Source organism: Triticum dicoccoides, chromosome 2A, assembly GCF_002162155.2.
Source record: "Triticum dicoccoides isolate Atlit2015 ecotype Zavitan chromosome 2A, WEW_v2.0, whole genome shotgun sequence".
NCBI lineage: Eukaryota > Viridiplantae > Streptophyta > Magnoliopsida > Poales > Poaceae > Triticum > Triticum dicoccoides.
The window spans coordinates 98,331,941-98,353,784 of record NC_041382.1 but is presented as its reverse complement, the minus strand read 5'-3'; positions in this window follow the sequence as shown (position 1 = coordinate 98,353,784).

Below are 21,844 nucleotides of genomic sequence, written 5' to 3'. Positions count from 1 at the left end.
AGTTTAAGTTTGTAGTATTAGAGCAAATTACCAGTAGTACTTTAAGTTTGTAGTATTAACATACAATGAAGGTGAGAACATGCTTTGAGGGCTTTGAGAGTTGATTAGCTTGTGTGCTCGTGTGCATTTTTTTGCGTTAATCATTAGAAGATCACAAAACACACGGTTTCTATGCCGTACCTGTCTGTGGTTTTTTGTGTTAATGACCCATAAGTCAGTTACCTGTGCGATATTTCCTAATAAACCAGGCATACCATTGATCGAAAAAAATCAAGTACACGTGTACATTTTTTTGGAGACAGGATCTGCCAACTTTCTTTTTTCTCACACACGAGTATTTTACGCGCTTCGTCTGTGTTGTGTGTTTCCCCCGCCCAAGTTTCAAATTTCACACCGAAATTTTCATTAGGCGTGCGATTTTAGAATTTATTCCTCTAGCCACATCCTCTTTCCCTCAGTATCCCCCCTTGCCCCTCCCCCTACCAGCACCTCAAACCGCCGTCGCCGCAACCACAGCTTCAACCACATCTATGTTCTGCTCGGATCCAGTCAGGTAACCCACCGATCTCTATCACGTCCCCGGCCTGATTGCTTAAATGGGACCTGCGAAACATCCTCATGCCTCCAAATCTCCCCGGCCAGGAGGTGATGGCGGTCCATGACGCGATGGCCGCTGTGCGTGTTGACCCAGAGGAACACCTCGCCTCTGCCGCCGCCGACATGGTTCAGGCTTTGGCCCAGATGAAGTCCCCCAGCGACTACCCCCAGGACTTAACAGGTAAGATCTGACCAGCTAAATCTTACCAAAACCACTTGCAACGACTATGATTTGTACGGTTGATGTATTAAGCATGTCCATGCCTTGTTTATCTCAGTACTGCACACTATGTGATGTTCAAATATTGTCATGTCCAGCTCAATTTCACCAATACCAGCAACAAACTTACAATACATGACTCAGGATATCACTAGAGATGCTGCCCATTTGCTATTTTTAGTGGATGCTAACCTGTTGTACTTAACATGCCTGTCCATATACTTACATAGGGTCATAACGACCCATGCTTTTGTTTGCCGTCGAGGCGAGCTGCATCCCATGTCTTACAGTATTTCACATAATTTGTGCAATTGCAGTTTAACTTCTACCATTTACTGGTTGCCTATAGGTACACATGTCAGTGGCACCGATCCACGCTTCGACCCGGAGGAACAGCCCGCCTCCGCCGTCGCTGACTTTGGGCGAGCTCTGGCCAAGATGAAGTGCCCCAGCAACCACCTCTCAGGACTTACCAAGTATGTACTCACCAGTTCAATCTTACCAATACCAGTTGCAATTAATGGCTATGTTCTGTACGGTCGATGTATTAAGCATGTTCTAGTAAACATGCCTAACATGTTTGATCTATTTTCCCTACCTTTTTATAGACATCTGGGCCATTCTCTGCTCTGGCAGCACCTGCCTTGTTATGTTTACCTATGCCAATTGCATTTTTACCAGTACCGGTTTCAATGTCTATTAAGCCTGTTGCAATTAACAGTTGAATCCATTTTTAAACAGTTGTATTTCAATGGCTACAAACTTACAAAACAATGACTTAGGATGTTGTTAAGCATGTTGCAATTAACAGTTGTATCCATTTTTAATCTGTCCATTTGCTACCATGGTACTCTCTGCAATGAAGATATACTAGAGATGCTGCCCCATTTGCTAGTTTTCGTGGATGCTAACCTTGTTTTACTTAACATGCTTGTCCATGTACTTACACAGGGTCATAACGGCCGATGCTGTTGTTTGCCGTCAAGGTTAGCTGCATCCCATGTCTTACAGTATTTCACATCATTTGTGCAATTGCAGTTTAACTTCTACCATTTACTGGTTACCTGTAGGTACACACGTAAGTGGCACTGATCCACACTTCGACCCGGAGGAACAGCTCGCCCCGCCGCCGCGGACTTTGGGCGGGCTCTGGCCAAGATGAAGTGCCCCAGCAACTACCTCTCCTGACTTACCAAGTATGTACCCACCAGTTCAATCTTACCAATACCAGTTGCAATTAATAGCTATGTTTTGTACTGTCAATGTATTAAGCATGCTGTAGTAAACATGCCTAACATGTTTGAGCTATTTCCTTTTTATAGACAGCTGGGCCATTATCTTCTCTGGCAACACCTGCCATGTGATGTTTAACTCTGCCAATTGCATTTTCATCAGTACCGGTTTCAATGGCCATTAAGCCTGTTGCAATTAGTAGTTGTATCCATTTTTAAAGAGTTGCATTTCAATGGCTACAAACTTAGAAAACATGAATTAGGATGTTGTTAAGCCTGTTGCAATTAACAGTTGTATCCATTTTTTATCCGTTCCTTAGCTACCGTGCTACTCTTTCGAAATGAAGATATCACTACAGATGCTGTCGTTTTATTACCATTTGCTATTTTTGGTGGATGTTAACCCTGTTGTAGTTAACATTGGCTTTCCATGTACTTACATAGGGCTACAATGGGTGATGCTGTTGTTTGCCGTCGAGGTTAGCTGCATCCCATGTCTTATACACCATCTATTCCTAAATAAAAGTAATTTTAGAGATTCCAATATAGACTACATAAGGAGCAAAATGAGTGAATCTAGATTCTAATCTAAACTATATCTATAATTCTATATACATCCATATGTAATTCATATTGAAATCTCAAAAAAATACTTGTACTTAGGAACATAGGTAGTTGTATTTTACATCATTTGTGCAATCTCAGTTTAGCTTCTAACATTTACTGGTTGCTTGTAGGTACATATATGAGCGGTACTGATCCACACTTTGATCCCTTTTGCGTATGGGGCAATGAGATATTCATGAACAAGCGTCAAGTGAGGAAACTAAGAAAGATTGTTAGGCGAAAGTAACGGGTGATTGGAATTAAGCTCTTTATTTACACTTTGTCGAAGACAACAATGAACTTTAGGACGGTAAGTAATGTGTTGCCTTTTCCCCTTGCCCACAACATGTTACTCTATTAGACCTCAGTATCTGATAGTTTTCTCTTTTCAGTGGTTTCCGAAGCTATTTACTGATGATTACCTTGCAAACTACATGACCGGAGTGGAGGCAACTAAGGTTAAAGTATATAATTTATGCTACCATGATAATGCTCTAGAAGTCTTCCTGAAGTCAGTGAAGGATGGGCGGGCGATCATCACAAGGGGTTGGACAAAAGTGGTTCATGCCTATGGCATGCAGGAAGGCACATTATGGGCATTCCACTTCTTCAACACTGTCAACAGTCAAAATGATTTACACTTGTCTCTTCACCTTTACCGCCTTTAAATATTGTGGTTCATCATAGTTAATTGCTGCCTAATCCTGTAATTACTGAACATATTGTACTGGCAACTTTATTTATGGATTCGTTGTTGAACCATTGTTCCGAGAATTTGAATTGCATGTTTCGTATTTCAAAATTTCCAATTAGAATATAAATTACAGGCAAAAATAAAAAGAGAACAGACGGTCATGGAACTTTGCAAACGGTTCTGGCAGTAAAAGCGCTTGTGATGGATAGCCCAATGCCACATAGTTTTCTACATCAAATCGTGTGTGATGTAGTTAATGAAAGCAAACAGTTAACCAAGGCAGACCATGTGTGATAGTTACACCTTTCACACACGAGTGTATACATAAAACCATGTGGGATGTACATCCGAACGGAAACGTTTTCCCTGGATTGACTGTGTGGGATGTACATACGAACGGAAACATATTCCTTGGATTGACTGTGTGTGATATACATATGAACGGAAATGATTTTCTGGGATTCACCGTGTGGGATGTACATACCTACGGAAATGATTTCCTCGGATTACCGTGTGGGATGTACATACCTACAGAAATAATTAGGTTTCGATGCCTCGCCCGATCGCACACGGCCCAGCCTGGGTCCTAGGAGGGCCTATCCCCAACGATTTCTGGGTCGTGTGGGAAGGACACCCTATCGCACACACTCACTTGGCGACGGTTCCAAATGATGTCGCGGAAAGGGGTTAAAAACCGTTTGTTTAGGACTAACGCGCACAAGTGTCCCGGTAATCCGAAAAATACCCGAACCACCCCGAAACCATTCCAGTGTCCGAATACCATTGTCCAATATATAAATCTTTACATCTCAACCATTTTGAGACTCCTCGTCATGTCCGTGATCTCATCCGGGACTCCGAACAATCTTCGATCAGCAAAACACATAACTCATAATACAAATCGTCATCGAACATTAAGCGTGCGGACCCTATGGGTTCGAGAACTATGTAGACATGACCGAGACACATCTTCGGTAAATAACCAATAGCGGAACCTGGATGCTCATATTGGTTCCTACATATTCTACGAAGATCTTTATCGGTCAAACCGCAATGACAACATACGTCATTCCCTTTGTCATCGGTATGTTACTTGCCCGAGATTCGATCGTCGGTATCTTCATACCTAGTTCAATCTCGTTACTGGCAAGTCTCTTTACTTGTTCTGTAATGCATCCTCTCGCGACTAACTCATTAGTCACATTGCTTGCAAGGCTTATTGTGATGTGCATTACCGAGAGGGCCTAGAGATACCTCTCCGATACTCGGAGTGACAAATCCTAATCTCGATCTATGCCAACCCAACAAACACCTTTGGATACACCTCTAGAGCATCATTATAATCACCCAGTTACGTTGTGACGTTTGATAGCACACAAGGTGTTCCTCCGGTATTCGGGAGTTGCATAATCTCATAGTCAAAGGAATTTGTATAAGTCATGAAGAAAGCAATAACAATAAAACTTATCGATCATTATGCTAAGCTAACGGATGGGTCTTGTCCATCACATCATTCTCCTAATGATGTGATCGCGTTCATCAAATGACAACACATGTCTATGGTCAGGAAACTTAACCATCTTTGATTAATGAGGTAGTCAAGTAGAGGCATACTAGGGACACTCTGTTTTGTCTATTTATCCAGACATGTATCAAGTTTCCAGTTAATACAATTCTAGCTTGAATAATAAACATTTATCATGATATATGGAAATATAAATAACAAATCTTTATCACCTCCAAATCCGAGAAATATTTCCTTAGTCCTCTAAGGATAATTTTGACCGCTGTCCAGTGATTTACTCCTGGATCACTGTTGTACCCCTGTAGGATCGAAAGTATGTCTAGAGGGGGGTGATTAGACTACTTGACCAAATAAAAATCTAGCCTTTTCCCAATTTTAAGTCTTGGCAAATTTTGGCAACTTAACGCAAGTCAAGCAAACAACCTACACATGCAAATCTAATAGTATAGCAGCGGAATGTAAATCATTGCATATGAAGGTAAAGGTGACGAGTTTGGAGGGAGAAAACACAATGTAGACACGGAGATTTTTGGCATGGTTCTGATAGGTGGTGCTATCATACATCCACGTTGATGGAGACCTTAACCCACGAAGGGTAACGATTGCGTGAGTCCACGAAGGGCTCCACCCACGAAGGGTCCACGAAGAAGCATCCTTGTCTATCCCACCATGGCCATCGCCCATGAAGAACTTTCCTCACTTGGGTAGATCTTCACGAAGTAGGCGATCTCCTTGCCCTTACAAACTCCTTGGTTCAACTCCACAATCTTGACGGAGGCTCCCAAGTGACACCTAACCAATCTAGGAGACACCACTCTCCGAAAGGTAATAGATGGTGTGTTGATGATGAACTCCTTGCTCTTGTGGTTCAAATGATAGTATCCCCAACACTCAACTCTGTCTCACAGATATGGATTTGGTGGAAAGATGATTTGAGTGGAAAGCAACTTGGGCAAGGCTAGAGATCAAGATTCTTGTGGATGGATTGGAATATCTTGGTCTCAACACATGAGTCGGTGGTTCTCTCTCAGAAAATGAATGCTGGAAGTGTAGGCATGTTCTGATGGCTCTCTCCACGAATGGAGGTAGGGTGGAGGGGTACATATAGCCTCCACACAAAATCTAACCGTTACACACAATTTACCAAACTCGGCGGGACCGAATTGTTAAACTCGGTCAGACCGATTTAGTTCAGAATGTGAACGTTAGGATTTTCGGTGAGACCGACATGTCAACTCGATGGGACCGATTTAGTTAGGGTTAGGGCATAACGTAATATTGGTGAGACAAATCACATGAACTTGGTGAGACCGATTTCTGTAATAGGCAAACAGAGAGTTGGTCAGGCAAACTTGGTGGGACCGAAACGTTACGAAAAGGAAATAGAGAGTTTGCATTGCGAACTCGGTGGGACCGATCGCTCATCTCGTTTAGACCGAAACGTTACGAAGGGAAATAGAGAGTTTGTAATCCCATCTCGATGCGACCGAGGTCCCCATCGGTGAGACCGAACTGATTAGGGTTTCTGGCTATGGCTATGTCAAATGAACTCGGTGGCGCCGGATAGATCAAATCGGTGGGGCCGAGTTTGACTTTGGGTTTGGGCCATATGTGGAAATGAGCAAGTGGTTGAGGGCTTTTGGAGCATATCACTAAGCATTTTGAGCAAGCAAGCTATTAAGAAACACCTCATCCCCTTTTAATAGTATTGGCTTTTACTATGGACTCAATGTGATCTTGGATCACTAAAATGAAAGTGTAGAGTCTTGAGCTTGAGCCAATATGTGTCCTTATCATTTTGAGGGTCCACATCTCTAGTCCTTTCCATGCCTATCATTGAACTTTCTAAAATGATTATCTTGAAAGAGTATTAGTTCAATGAGCTATATGTTGTTAAGAATTACCAAAACCACCCAGGGATTAGTTGCACTTTCAATCTCCCCTTTTTTTGGTAATTAATGACAACATATAGATCAAAGCTTCGACAAATAATAATAAGAGTGAAATATATCGTCACTTTGAGAAGTATGTGATAAGCAAGAGCCCCCCCTAAATTTGTGCATTATTTAAAATTTGCTTTTGAATGCAAATGCACAATCGATTAAGATCATGGGTTACTCTTGCATGTCACATACATCTTGCTGGAGCGCTCAAAATGATAGAATATGAAATATGCACTCATCACCAAGGCAAAGTGAACGATCATACATGAGAGATAAATAATATCATCATCCAAGCACAAGCATTAAAGTGTGATATGATCAAACACATGACCATGCAAGTATCTCACACACACAAAGTATCATCCAGGAAAGCAAACAAATAAGTAGCAAACAAGTAGCAAAAGAGATAGCAAAAAGAAGCAAATCTTGCTCTCTCTCTCAGCCTATGATCTATACACTTTCCCCCCCTTTGGCAACAAGTTACCAAAAATCTCGAAAATGTATAGTGCTATGCGGCTCTCTAGGCTTGATCTTCAGGAGGTGGCATGGAGAGGACTCCAAGGACGAATGCATCTGTTGAGGTTGTTGGAGCTGGTGGAGTTGCAACCGGAGGGGCTACCAAAGCTGTGGCTGCAGGTGCTACGTAGTAGCTCTTGTGTCTATCACAGGCACTGTTGTAGATCTCTGTGCCCCAGGCACTCTCTGAAAAGCGTCAGTAGTTGCTTTCCCTTTCCTTTCTTCAGCTTCTTCCTGGAGCTGCTCAACAGCTGTTTGCATTTTTGTCACCTTCAAGTCTAGATCATAGAACTTTGTCTCAATGATCCTCTCAAGACTCTCTTGATTCTGAGTCTGGGTGGCCAATCCTTTCTCAATCCTCAGAGTGGCTTGAATAAGATATCCAAGTTGATCTTGCTTTGACTTGAGGAAGACTTGTGAAGCCTCTTCAGCACGTGGCATCCTTGCTGCCTTCTCAGCTTTTGCTTTCTCCCTCTTCTCTTGAGCCTCTACTGACGTGGGATCTTCAGCATCCATGACAACGGTGTTGTACTCAAAGTCAGGCCTCAAGGGAAGGTGTTCTTTATCCAATAAGTATGTGTCTGTGCCCATCTTGGAGTTGATGAGCATCTAGATGTGTGGAGCATACCCACATGATCTCTTCTGGTCTGCAGCTGTCCTCTTGATTGTCTCAACAATCAAACTCATCACCTTGAACTTCTGGGGCACATCAAACAACTGAAGAAAATTGATGGAGTAGCCTATGATCATCTTGTGATCTCCTGATTTGAGCAACAAGGTGTGCCTCAAGATGGTGTTAATAGTGGCTGGTACAGACAATAGATAATATACAGAGCCTAGCTTGTGATTCTCCAAGGCTTTGTCAGGAATCTCCTTGTACATGTTGGCCATGGAGTTGTGATCTTTCTTTATCTTGGCATATACACCTATGTCATCTTCAAGCTCTGCAGGGGCATTTATCAGCTTGGCCCATCCAGCAACTGTTGATTGGTACCTTGTACCTTCAGACATCCATACAATTCTTCCATCTGGATAGAAATGAGTTGTAGAGTAGAATTGCATAATGAGCTCGTCATTCCACTTGGTCAATTTCTAACCCACAAAAGTGTCTACTCCATTGAGTCTGAAGCTCTCATGCACTCCTCGAAAGTGATATTCATTGTTGTCGATGTATTTCCAATCAACCCACTTCATGTCACACACTATGGGCTTCTTGTCCAAAAGAATTGTCTCATAGAAGTCCTGCTGCTCCTAGGTGTGTAACCTATAGTCCACAACAGTCCTTCTCCTCACAACATATGGATCTCTTTGTCTCCACAATTCGAGACCTGCATCCTTTCTGGCTTTCATGTTTTCTGCCACTGGATGATTGTCATCATGGCCAGGGATCTTTGGCTTTAGCTTCCTGAGCACTTGGGCTTCATCATCTTCTTCTTCAACTGCAGGCACTGGGGCCTTGTTCTTCTCAGCAGCTAGTATATTTCTTGTGCTCCTCTTTGATGCAGTCTTGGGGGCTGGAGCAGAAGCTTTGGGGGCAGTCTTTGGCTTTGAAGGAGCAACCCCAAACTTGATGGCATCCTCCATCAGCTTTTGAGCTTTAGGTGCTGGTGCAACATCCTGTTCTTCCTCTTCCTCCACATCAAATCGAATCATCATTGAGGGTTTTCCTATAACTCTGGCCATAGTTTTCTTGGCCCCATCCTTCCTCTTCTTGCCCTCACCAGCAGCCTCTCCAATAGTTGATTTGGAGGTTTCAAGAGTTGAGGCCCTGGCTTTTGAAATGGGCACTCTCTTGGCAGGAGCCTTCTTGTGCATACCAGGCTTTGTTGACGCAACTGTGCCAAATTCCTTCTTGACAACCTTCTTTTTGGAGCTGACTTCCTCCGCAGCAACAATGTAGTCTTCATCCTTTGAATTGGAATTTCTCTTTCTCCTCTGCCTAGTAGCAGTCTTAGGCAGGTTGCTAGGAGTACTTTTGCTGCCTTCATCATAACTGCTAGAGGGACTAGTGCCATCACTCAGAATTAATTACCTGCTCCTCAGACTAGTTCTAGTTATCACTCTAATCTGACATGTCTGACACTACAAACTGAAAGTTGAACCTGTGAATAGTTATAGATGAGATAGAGTGGATGAGCATCACAAAGTGCAGAGATTTTGCAAAACAAATGAGTCAAAAACTTAGTTTTAGTTTTCCACAGAAAGCATTTCGGAGCTACCGATTTGTTACACTCGGTGACACCCAATAAACTTTGGAGTCTAAACTAGTGGAATTGGTCAGACTAAGACACAGTTCGGTGACTCCGAGATTGCTAGGGTTTCACTGAGAGTTGAACTTGGTCACACTGATTTGCAAGTTTTGGTCAGACCGAAAGTTACAAGTGCAATGGCCTAAGCCAAATCAGTGAGACCGATGTCCACAATCGGTCGGTCCATGATGAGTTAGGCAGAAACCTAACCCCAAATTTTCGAATCAAAACTAATCTAAAGGAAGTTTTTGCTGGATACGATGATCTTATACGTGGTAAGAAACATGGCATTGACTTTGTGCTAAGAATCGAAGGTAAGAATTGCACAAAGGATCGAACTCATACCCTAACTTGGCGATGAGCTCGCTACAGCGGCAACGGCGGTGAAGACTTCCGTTGACAGCGATGGTGACTGATACGTCTCCAACGTATCTATAATTTTTGATTGTTCCATGCTATTATATTATCTGTTTTGGATGTTTAATGGGCCTTAATATGCACTTATATATTATTTTTGCGACTAACCTATTAACCGAAGGCCTAGTGCTAGTTGCTGTTTTTTGCCTATTTCAGTGTTTCGCATAAAAGGAATATCAAACAGAATGAAACCTTTGCGTGGATCTTTTTGGAACAAACGCAATCCAGGAGACTTGGAGTGGACGTCAAGGAAGCAACGAGGCGGTCACGAGGTAGGGCGGCGCGCCCCCCACCCTCATGGGCCCCTCGTAGCTCCACCGACCTACTTCCTTCGCCTATATATACTCTTATACCCTGAAAACATCCATAGGAGCCACTAAACCACTTTTCCACTGCCGCAACCTTCTGTACACGTGAGATCCCATCTGGGGACCTTTTCTAGTGATCTGCCAGAGGGGGATTCGATCACGGAGGGCTTCTACATCAACACCATAGCCTCTCCAATGATGTCTGAGTAGTTTACCACAGACCTTCGGGTCCATAGTTATTAGCTAGATGGCTTCTTCTCTCTCTTTGGATCTCAATACAAAGTTCTCCTCGATGTTCTGGGAGATCTATTCGATGTAATTCTTTTTGCAGTGTGTTTGCTGAGATCCGATGAATTGTGGGTTTATGATTAAAATTATCTATGAACAATATTTGATTCTTCTCTGAATTCTTATATGCATGATTTGATATCTTTGCAAGTCTCTTCGAATTATCAGTTTGGTTTGGCCTATTAGATTGATCTTTCTTGCAATGGGATAAGTGCTTAGCTTTGGGTTCAATCTTGCGGTGTCTTTTCCCAGTGACAGCAGGGGCAGCAAGGCACGTATTGTATTGTTGCCATCGAGGATAAAAAGATGGGGTTTATATCATATTGCTTGAGTTTATCCCTCTACATCATGTCATCTTGCGTAATGCGTCACTCTGTTCTTATGAACGTAATACTCTAGATGCATGCCGGATAGCGGTGGATGTGTGGAGTAATATTAGTAGATGCAGAATCGTTTCGGTCTACTTGACACGGACGTGATGCCTATGTTCATGATCATGCCTAGATATCATCATAACTATGCGCTTTTTATCAATTGCTCGGCAGTAATTTGTTCACTCACCGTGATTTATGCTATCTTGAGAGAAGCCACTAGTGAAACCTATGGCCCCTGGGTCTACTTTACATCATATAAGTTTCCAATCTTCAATTCTAGTTTAGTATTTCTTCTCCAATCTATACAACAAAAGTACCAAAAATATTTATCTTATTATCTTTATCAGATCTCACTTTTGCAAGTGACCGTGAAGGGATTGACAACCCCTTTATCGCGTTGGTTGAAAGGTTCATATTTGTTTGTGCAGGTACTAGGCGACTTGCGTGTAGTCTCCTACTGGATTGATACCTTGGTTCTCAAAAACTGAGGGAAATACTTACGCTACTTTGCTGCATCACCCTTTCCGCTTCCAGGGAAAACTGAGGGAAATACTTATGCTCAAGAGGTAGCAAGAAGGATTTTTGGCACCATTGCCGGGGAGATCTACACTCAAGCCAAGACATACCAAGTACCCATCACAAACTCTTATCCCTCGCATTACATTATTTGTCATTTGCCTCTCATTTTCCTCTCCCCCACTTCACCCTTGCCGTTTTATTCGCCTTTTCCGTTCGCCTTCTTCGCTTGACTCTTGTGTGATTGTGTGTTGGATTGATTGTTCGTCACGATGGCTCAAGATAATACTAAATTATGTGACTTCTCCAATACTAACAACAATGATTTTATTAGCACTCCGATTGCTCCTCTTACCGATGTTGAATCTTGTAAAATTAATACTACTTTGCTCAATCTTGTCATGAAAGACCTATTTGCTGGCCTTCCTAGTGAAGATGCCGCTACCCATCTAAATAGCTTTGTTGATTTATGTGATATGCAAAATAAGAAAGATGTGGATAATGATATTGTTAAATTGAAGCTATTTCTGTTTTCGCTTAGAGATCGTGCTAAAACTTGGTTCTCTTCTTTGCCTAAAAATAGTATTGATTCATGGAATAAGTGTAAAGATGCTTTTATCTCTAAGTATTTTCCTCCCGCTAAGATCATCTCTCTTAGAAATGATATTATAAATTTTAAGTAACTTGATCATGAGCATGTTGCACAAGCTTGGGAGGGGATGAAATTAATGATACATAATTGCCCTACACATGGTTTGAATTTATGGATGATTATACAATTTTTATGCTGGATTGAATTTTGCTTCTAGAAATCTTTTAAATTCGGCCGCGGGAGGCACTTTTATGGAAATTACTTTAGGAGAAGCTACTAAACTCCTAGATAATATTATGGTTAATTATTCTCAATGGCACACCGAAAGATCTACTAGTAAAAAAGTTTATGCGATAGAACAGATTAATGTTTTGAGTGGAAAGATGGATGAACTTATGAAGTTGTTTGCTAATAAGAGTGTTTCTTTTGATCCTAATGATATGCCTTTGTCCACTTTGATTGGGAATAATAATGAATCTATGGATGTGAATTTTGTTGGTAGGAACAATTTTGGTAACAACGTGTATAGAGGAAATTTTAATTCTAGGTTGTTCCCTAGTAATTCCTCTAATAATTATGGTAATTCCTACAACAACTCATGGAAATTTTTAATAAGATTCCCTCTGATTTTGAGACTAGTGTTAAATAATTTATGAGTTCACAAAAGAATTTCAATGCTTTGATTGAAGAAAAATTGCTTAAGATTGATGAGTTGGCTAGGAACGTGGATATAATTTCTCTTGATGTTGATTCTTTGAAACTTAGATCTATTCCACCTAAGCATGATATCAATGAGTCTCTCAAATCCATGAGAATTTCCATTGATGAGTGCAAATAAAGAACCGCTAGGATGCATGCTAAGAAAGATTGCTTTGTGAAAGCTTGTTCTTCTAGTTTTCATGATAATAATGATGAAGATATAAAAGTGATTGGTGTGTCTCCTATTAAATCTTTGTTTTCCAATATGAATCTTGTTAAAGATGGGATTGGAGATGAGTCAACTTTAGTTAAAAGGCGTCCCAATGATTAGGAGTTTTTAGATCTTGATGCAAAAATTGGTAAAAGTGGGATTGAAGAGGTCAAAACTTTACATAGCAATGAACCCACTATTTTGGATTTCAAGGAATTTAATTATGATAATTGCTCTTTGATAGATTGTATTTCCTTGTTGCAATCCATGTTAAGTTCTCCTCATGCTTATGATCAAAACAAAGCTTTTACTGAACACATCGTTGGTGCTTTAATGCAATCTCATAAAGAAAAGCTTGAATTAGAAGTTTCTATCCCTAGAAAACTTTATGATGAGTGGGAACCTACTATTAAAATTTAGATTCAAGATTATGAATGCTATGCTTTATGTGATTTGGGTGGTGGTGTTTCCACAATTCCAAAAACTTTGTGTGATGTGCTAGGTTTCTGTGAATTTGATGATTGTTCTTTAAATTTGCATCTTGCGGATTCCAACATTAAGAAACCTATGGGAAGGATTAATGATGTTTTTATTGTTGCAAATAGGAATTATGTGCCTGTAGATTTCATTATTCTTGATATAGATTAAAATCCTCGATGTCCTATTATTCTTGGTAGACCTTTCCTTAGAACGATTGGTGCAATTATTGACATGAAAGAAGGAAATATTAGATTCCAATTTCCGTTAAGGAAAGGCATGGAACACTTTCCTAGAAAGAAAATTGAATTACCTTACGAATCTATTATGAGAGCCACATATGGATTGCATACCAAAGATGACAATACCTAGATCTATTCTAGCTTTTATGCCTAGCTAGGGGTGTTAAACGATAGCGCTTGTTGGGAGGCAACCCAATTTTATTTTTGTTCCTTGCTTTTCATTCCTGTTTAGTAATAAATAAATCATATATACTTTGTTATGATTGTGTTTTTTATGTTTTAATTAGTGTTTGTGCCAAGTAAAACCTTTAGGACCTTCTTGGGTGATTGTTATTCGATCTTGCTGTAAAAAAATAGAAAGTATGCGCTCACGAGAATAATTTTCACTTTTTACTAGAGGGCGATAAAATACCAATTCCAACTGTAGTAGATCAATATAAAATTATTTAGGATGTCCTAATTTCTCAGGATTTTTGGAGTTCTAGAAGTATTCGGAACCTACAAATTGCTACAGACTGTTCTGTTTTTTGACAGATTCTGTTTTTCGTGTGTTGTTTGCTTATTTTGATGAATATATGGCTAGTATCGGGGGGTATGGACCATAGAGAAGTTGGAATACAATAGTTTTAAAACCAATATAAATAAATAATGAGTTTATTATAATACCTTAAAGTGGTGGTTTGTTTTCTTATACTAACGGAGCTCATGAGATTTTCTGTTGAGTTTTGTGTTGTGAAGTTTTCAAGTTTTTGTGTAAAGATTTGATGGATTTTGGAATAAGGAGTGGCAAGAGCCTAAGCTTGGGGATGCCCAAGGCACCCCAAGGTAAAATTCAAGGACAACCAAAAGCTTAAGCTTGGGTATGCCCCGGAAGGCATCCCCTCTTTCGTCTTCGTCTATCGGTAACTTTACTTGAGGCTATATTTTTATTCACCACATGATATGTGTTTTGCTTGGAGCGTCTTGTATGATTTGATTCTTTGCTTTTTAGTTTACCACAGTCATCCTTGCTGTACGAACCCTTTTGGAGACACACACATGAATCGGAATTTATTAGAATACTCTATGTCACTACAAAAAAAATACACTTCCGTGATGATACGTGTTTGTCACAGTAGGTCGCGTTTTTTGTCATGCATGCACATCAATGACGATTTTATGACAGAATCAAGATAGTCATACCTGTGCTGTCGTAGAAGTGTTCCATGACATTACCAAAATTATCATCACGGAAGTGTCCACTTCCATGACGATAAATCGCGCGTCACAAAAGTGCTTTCGTCAAGGGTGACCGACACGTGGCATCCACCGTAATGGAACGCCGTTAAGCTATCGGGGTCGGGTTTTGGATCCGATAACGCGTTAATAGCCCCGACCAATGGGGATTTTCCACGTGTAAAATCATCATTGGCTGGAGGAAACACGTGTCGGCTCATCGTTGGGACAGATGTCATCCACTCATTGGACGGAAGGCGCCTATGATACGTCGACACGTTGGACGGCCCAACAGAGGCCATTCCTGTGAAAAGGCCAGCCCATTTGACTTGGTCAAAAGGTGGCAGGCCGGCCCATGGAAAGCCTGTTAACAGCCTGTTCGCATATAGCCCATTTATAGCCCGCTAACCCAAGGCTTGTTACGCCCTATCCGAATTAGGCCCAATAGCGTCATCTGGGCCATCCAATATGATTCCAGCCCGTTTTCACTTCTGGCGCATGTATGCCCCATGATGTCTTTCGGCCTATATGAGGCCCTATGTAACTCTTGGCCTATTAACGACCCGTGGTGAAACTGGCCTGTAATGAATAGTGTATCACTTTACACCCATTAACGGCCCGTGGTGAAACTGGCCCGTAATGAACAGTGTATCACTTTATACCCATTAACGGCCTGTTATTCCGTTGGGCCGTTTCCAGCCCATGTTATCTTTCGGCCTTCTCAGAGCCCATTTATTCTTGGGCTCATTTCCAGCATTCATTTACTTACGGCCCATTACTGTCATTTTCTGCTTGTGGGCCAAATTCAGCCCGTGGTTACTGTCGGCCCGTTTGTGGTCCCTTAATATGTTGGGCCGTTTTCATAGCGTCATCAAATACGGCCTATTAACGATGGCCCGTTATGGTCGGCCCATGAACGGATGATTCCAATTCTAGCCCGTTTACGGCCATAATGCGGTCTGTTTGGCCCATGTTTGGCCAATCGATCATACGGCCCGTATAAGGCCCATTGATGTTACAGCCCGTAGAAGGCCCATTTTTTCTATGGCCCGTAGAAGGCCCATTGTTTCTACGGCCCGTAGAAGGCCCACTTTTTCTACGGCCAGTAGGAGGCCCAGTGTCACTACAGTAAATATTAGCCCATGGTTATTGTGGCCTAGTTTTAAAAAATAGGTTATTGCAGCCACTAGCTAACCGCGGAAAAAGAACTGCAATGACTACAAGCAAACAAATAAAAAAGACAACAATGAAATAAATAAGCAAGCAACTAACGCTAGGCTATCACGGCTATTACACATATTACATCCACTGGGCATCAAAGTTCACCACCAGTGCAAATATAGGGAACAAAGCAGCATATCATATATACTGGTTGTCAAAGTTGGCGGCAAGCGCAAATAAACGCCACAGCAAAACAAATCCAGAACTGAAACCACTTCAGAAGATCTCAAGAAACAATATCCTGGGTACCCATAATGCTGGCAAGATGCTTAGCAAGCTTATTAACTTTCTCTTGTTTGGCGCTTAAATCCTCCAGCGCTTGCTGTTGCACCAGAAAATATGCATCTGAATTCTGCAGGGACTTTCTTAGTCCTTTAGCTTCTTGTCGCAGCACATCTGATCGATGTCTTTCAACTTGAAGTTGAGACTCAAGAAGACGAACTGATTTAGGCAACAAGTTCGAAGAGCTTGTGCCAGCAGTAGTGGCCAGTAACTCGAACACTACATCAAGACAGGACTTTTGGGTTCCCTCACTGTCGTCAAGATAGTTTTTATCAGCTTTCTTGGAGACCAACAGGGATGTCTCACTATCTTGAACCTTATCTGTATTACTTCCTTTACCATTGGATAATGCGGTACTGTTCTCCAATATTTTGTCTGCATTCTAAAAGAGAAGCAAGCAGACACATCACATGTTTACCATGTTGTATACGAAACTCATTTCGGTAAATGAGTTCAGTAGTAAAGTGGACATGATAACAGCATGAAACAAACATATATCTATGTACCATGGTCACTTTATGGTCTATATCGTTCTAGTTTTTGTTGCCAAATCAAGATAGAGACATAGTTCAAATAATATTTGTTCAAGACAAAGCAGAATAGACAGAATATAAGTGTGGGTAACTATAGAGCAATAACAACACTTGTAATGTGCATGACATGAGAACATAGCTGTTTATTCAATTGAAACTGAAATCAACATAGAGCAGGTTACAACAGCAAACCAGTTAAAGAAACAGGTTTAAAACATATCTGTTGCGCCATTGGAGTTTCAATTCCATCCTTCAAATTTGAAAATAGTTGGTATGACTAAATACAGTAATGCAAGAGCAAAGGAGTATGAACCATAGCTACAGAACCTGACCTGAGAACAAATCTTCTTCTCCTTTAAGCGTTGAGTTGGGATTCGGAGTGGTAGTCCTCGTGCTTTGGGCACTGCAGTTCCCTTACTAACTGCTCATGTTTGGGTGCTCTGTGGTGGAGACGGTGCTGTGTCAACTGGAACTGGGTTACTATCTGCCGGGGTTAGGGTTAGAAGGGGTGTAGCTAGTTCTCTGTCCAACTGGGTAGGGGTACAATCTGCGAGAGTCTAGGTTATGTGTGGTGGATCTTTTCCTTGGGCAAGTACAACCGTGGTTCTATCTGCATTAACTGGTAGCACTATGTTTTCTGAAGACCGTGTTGTTACTCCCTTAGATACTGCCATCACGCTCTCCAATTCAAATGGCCGATAAACAAGAAAAGTAATTGAAAGTATAGACATTGTATGATAGACAGGTGCAATCGATAGTGGGGAATAAAAGAGGGCATGGAATAATTCATATTTATGTTGTCTAACCAAACAAGATAGCATGCCACAATTTCACATATATGATGGCTAACTAAACAAGATATCATGACACAATTTCACATTATGATGGCTAACTAAAAATATGGAAAGACATAGTTCAAAATATGAGACTATGTAAATAGGATGACATGACATAACTTTATAATGTGTTTATTAAATAGGTTGGCATGCCATAATTCACATACATTCACGGATAGAATGCCATAATTCAAAATATGATGACTGTAAACACTAAACATGATGAGATGATATAACTATATGATGTCTTTATTAAATGGGTTGCCATGCCATAATTCAGATAGATGATGTGTATGTACTATGTAAACATGATGGCATGATATAATTCAAATATATGATTTATATAGTAAGCAAGTAAGCAGATGGCAATCCATATATGATGTAAAAACTAAGCAATGCAAGACAACATGCATGACATGGGTAATATAACCCTGCCAAGTTTGAGCATAGACCTCAGGGGGGAAATAGGACTGGTCATCAGTCTCTGAATCCTCCTCTGAGGAGCTCTCTGTAACCAACAAGATGTCTGCTTCAGCAGGTAGCATTGTCTGCTCTGAATACCTTGTTTTCACTCCAGATACTTCCATCACTGCTTCAAATGGCTGATGCACAGGAAGAGTAGTTGAATATACAAACATTGTCGACAAATGGAACACGTAATACAAAAAAATGATAGCATGATATAATTCACATACATGATGATTGGTTAAACAGCATGGCATTGCATAATTCACATATACAATGCCTTTGCAACAAGTTAGCATTGTATAATTCACATATATAATGTCTTGCAATAAGATGGCAATGCATAATTCACATATATGGCAATTAGACACTGAACATGTGGCATTCACACAAAGCATGTCTAAACTAATCAAATGACATAGCAATGCGAGACACCTTACGCACGATATGAGCATCATAACCCTGCCAAGTTAGAGCATACACCTCGGGGGGGGGGGGAATAGGACTGGTCATCTGTCTCTGTATCCTCCTCTGAGGAGCTATCCGTAACCAGCGAGATATGTGCTTCGTCAGATAGCATAGTCTGCTCTAAAGACCTTGTTTTCACTCCAGAATTTGCCATCACCATGTCAAATGGCTGATGCACACGAAGAGCAGTTGAATGTACTAACATTGTTGACAAATGTAATATGTAACGAAAAAAGGATCGCCTGATATAATTTACATATAAGATGACTGGCTAAGCAGGATGGCATTGCAAAATTCACATATATGATGCCTGGCTAAACAAGATGGCGTTGCATAATTCACATAAGTGATGAATAAACTAAACAGATGGCATTCGCACAAAGGATGTCTAAACTAAGCAGATGACATATTTGATGTATAAAGTAAGCAATGCAAGACACCATATGCATGATATAACCAACATCAGCATGCCAAGTTAGAGCGAAGACCTCAGGGGGTAAATAGGAGTTGTCTTCTCCTTCTGAATCCCCCTCAGAACAGATATCTTCCTCTCGATTACAATCTGAAATGCGTGGAGGGGGGCTGCCTTTGCGCCTACCATGGAGCGATGTCTGCATGAAATTTTATTGCCACGCAAGGCTCGTCTCTTTTGCTCTACATGTTCAATTCCATTGTTTACAATAACTGTCATGCATAGGAATAAAACATAGTGAGATTATTTAAGGAGTGCATGCAGAAATCCAGAGTGATGGTAGCAACCTATGGATAGACCCAAAACCAATAATAGCAGGCAGATAATGGCTTCAGTGAAAAAATACAGATACTGGCTTCTTTACTGTTTGTTTCCCACCCAACATGAAACTCATAGTAGACACTAGAGATTAACCAGATAGTAGATAGGTACTATTGATAGCGGCCCCGATATGTACCCCACAACCATTTAAAAACTCAAGTTTGACCATTAGTTTGGAGCTGACTCAGAGTCTAATCGGTGAACATGACGATAAAGTAGCATGAAATATTAAGCGATGCATAACGTAAGCAGACACGAAAGAGTGCGACCTCTCTTGCGGACCCGTGTAGTCCTCGAGGTCATCTTCTCGGTTGATGATGGTAATGTAGTTTTCATGGCTGCCAGCGGCGGGGAAGAAGATCTGAGGCGGCGAAAGACAGTCTGGAGGCTGGATCCTGCTGTGCTGGACCCTTCTGTTGTTGGAGCAGCTGAGCTGGGGTGGACGACGGCACAGTAGGAGCGGGACAAACCACACAAGGTTTTATTTGACAACTATCTATAAGATAAGTAATTCTGTAAGGGCTCGTTTGAATTGGAGGATTCCAACAATGCAGGGATAGGAAATAGACAGGAATAGGATAGGAATGCACGTGAAAAATAGAGAATTTAAAAACACAAGATTTCTGCCAATCTGGGTGTTTGATTCACAACAATTGGAAGATCACATGATGCAAAGAAGCATGGTGAGATTAAGTCAAACCACAAGAAAATGTACGGTTATAATGCTATTATGCTACTATCTCTTAGTCTTGTGCTTCATGAATAGGAATTTGAAAAGGAGGACAAGTGAAAATTAAAATTCCTACGTTTTTTCTTTCAAGGAGACACTAAAGGAACAAATCCATGTGCTTAGTGGACAATATATATAACATGTAGAGTAAAAAAGAGATGGAACAAGTGTACAACCTCTTTAGCGAAGCCATGTTGATCTCGGCGTGATTGGGTTGGCCGGTGAGGATGCTCCGGCTAACTTTGCTGTCAGAGGAGGGGAAGAAGATCTTAGGCGTCTGGAGATGGAGCCCGAGGTACTGCTCCGCTGTGATGGAGGGTTTCGTCGTTGGAGCAACTCCGATGAGTTGTACGACACCGAGGCTGAAGCAGGACAAGAGAGACAACGAACAACGTTAACCTGAGTGGAATTCTAATAGCATCTCCAATACATTGTGATGGCCTGGCTTATTAGGGATGATAGACTACTCATATCAATAAGGAATTCCTTCTTTTCTGGGAGCCCATTCGAACAGAACTCCAAAGTTAAGCGTGCTCAGCTTGGAGTAGTGTCAGGATGGGTGACCGACCGGGAAGTTGCTCCCGGGTGCGCACGAGTGAGGACAAAGTGCACAGAAAAGACTAGTATTGATATGTGGGGCCAATCTAGATCCCGCCAGGAGTTACGACCACCGGCGGGTGTGTCCGGGGCGTTACAAGTTGGTATCAGAGCCAACCCTCGCGGTTACATGGATGTCTGCGGACATGTGCGTGGTCATGTTGTTCATGACGTTTGTGACCCGTCGTGGCACACGGCATGATACATGTACCGGACTGTATGCACAGACATATGTGCCAAGAGGGAACGTTCCTGTGGCCCGACGAGGACGTCGGTTCCTCTGAGTGGGGCTGTATGTGATGGCTTGGCTTATTAGGGATGATAGACTACTCATATCAATAAGACATTCCTTCTTTTCCGGGAGCCCATTCGGACAGAACTCCAAAGTTAAGCGTGCTCAGCTTGGAGTAGTGTCAGGATGGGTGACCGACCGGGAAGTTGCTCCCGGGTGCGCACGAGTGAGGACAAAGTGCGCAGAAAAGACTAGTATTGATATGTGGGGCCAGTCTAGATCCCGGCAGGAGTAACGACCACCGACGGGTGTGTCCGAGGCGTTGCATACATGACATAAAATACATAACCACAAAGTGCTAGATGTAAAATACATCAGCCGCTCATCTATGAACTTAACTATTGAAACTGAATTTTGCTGTCGAAACTGAACGCACTAGCAAGGTGAGGCTACATGTCGGTCGACTGACTTTTTCATCTCTGGTCAGTCTATTTTGCAGCCGTTGGATACGAAATCAAGGGCCTGCGGTTCATCTTCAACCTCCATTCCCCTGAGCCGCCAGCCACCACCGGCCAAACATCAGCCCCCCGAGCCCCGCGGCCGGCGGTGCGCCGCCCCGCCCGCCCCGAAAACACTCCCCACCGCCGGTCCGCCGCCGCCCCGGCCATCCCTCTAGCCCCCCGTGCTGAGCTTTTTCTCCAGTGATGCCCACGCCATCGCCCCGCCAACGCCCCGCCACCGCCAGCGACCACCGCCCCCCATCCTG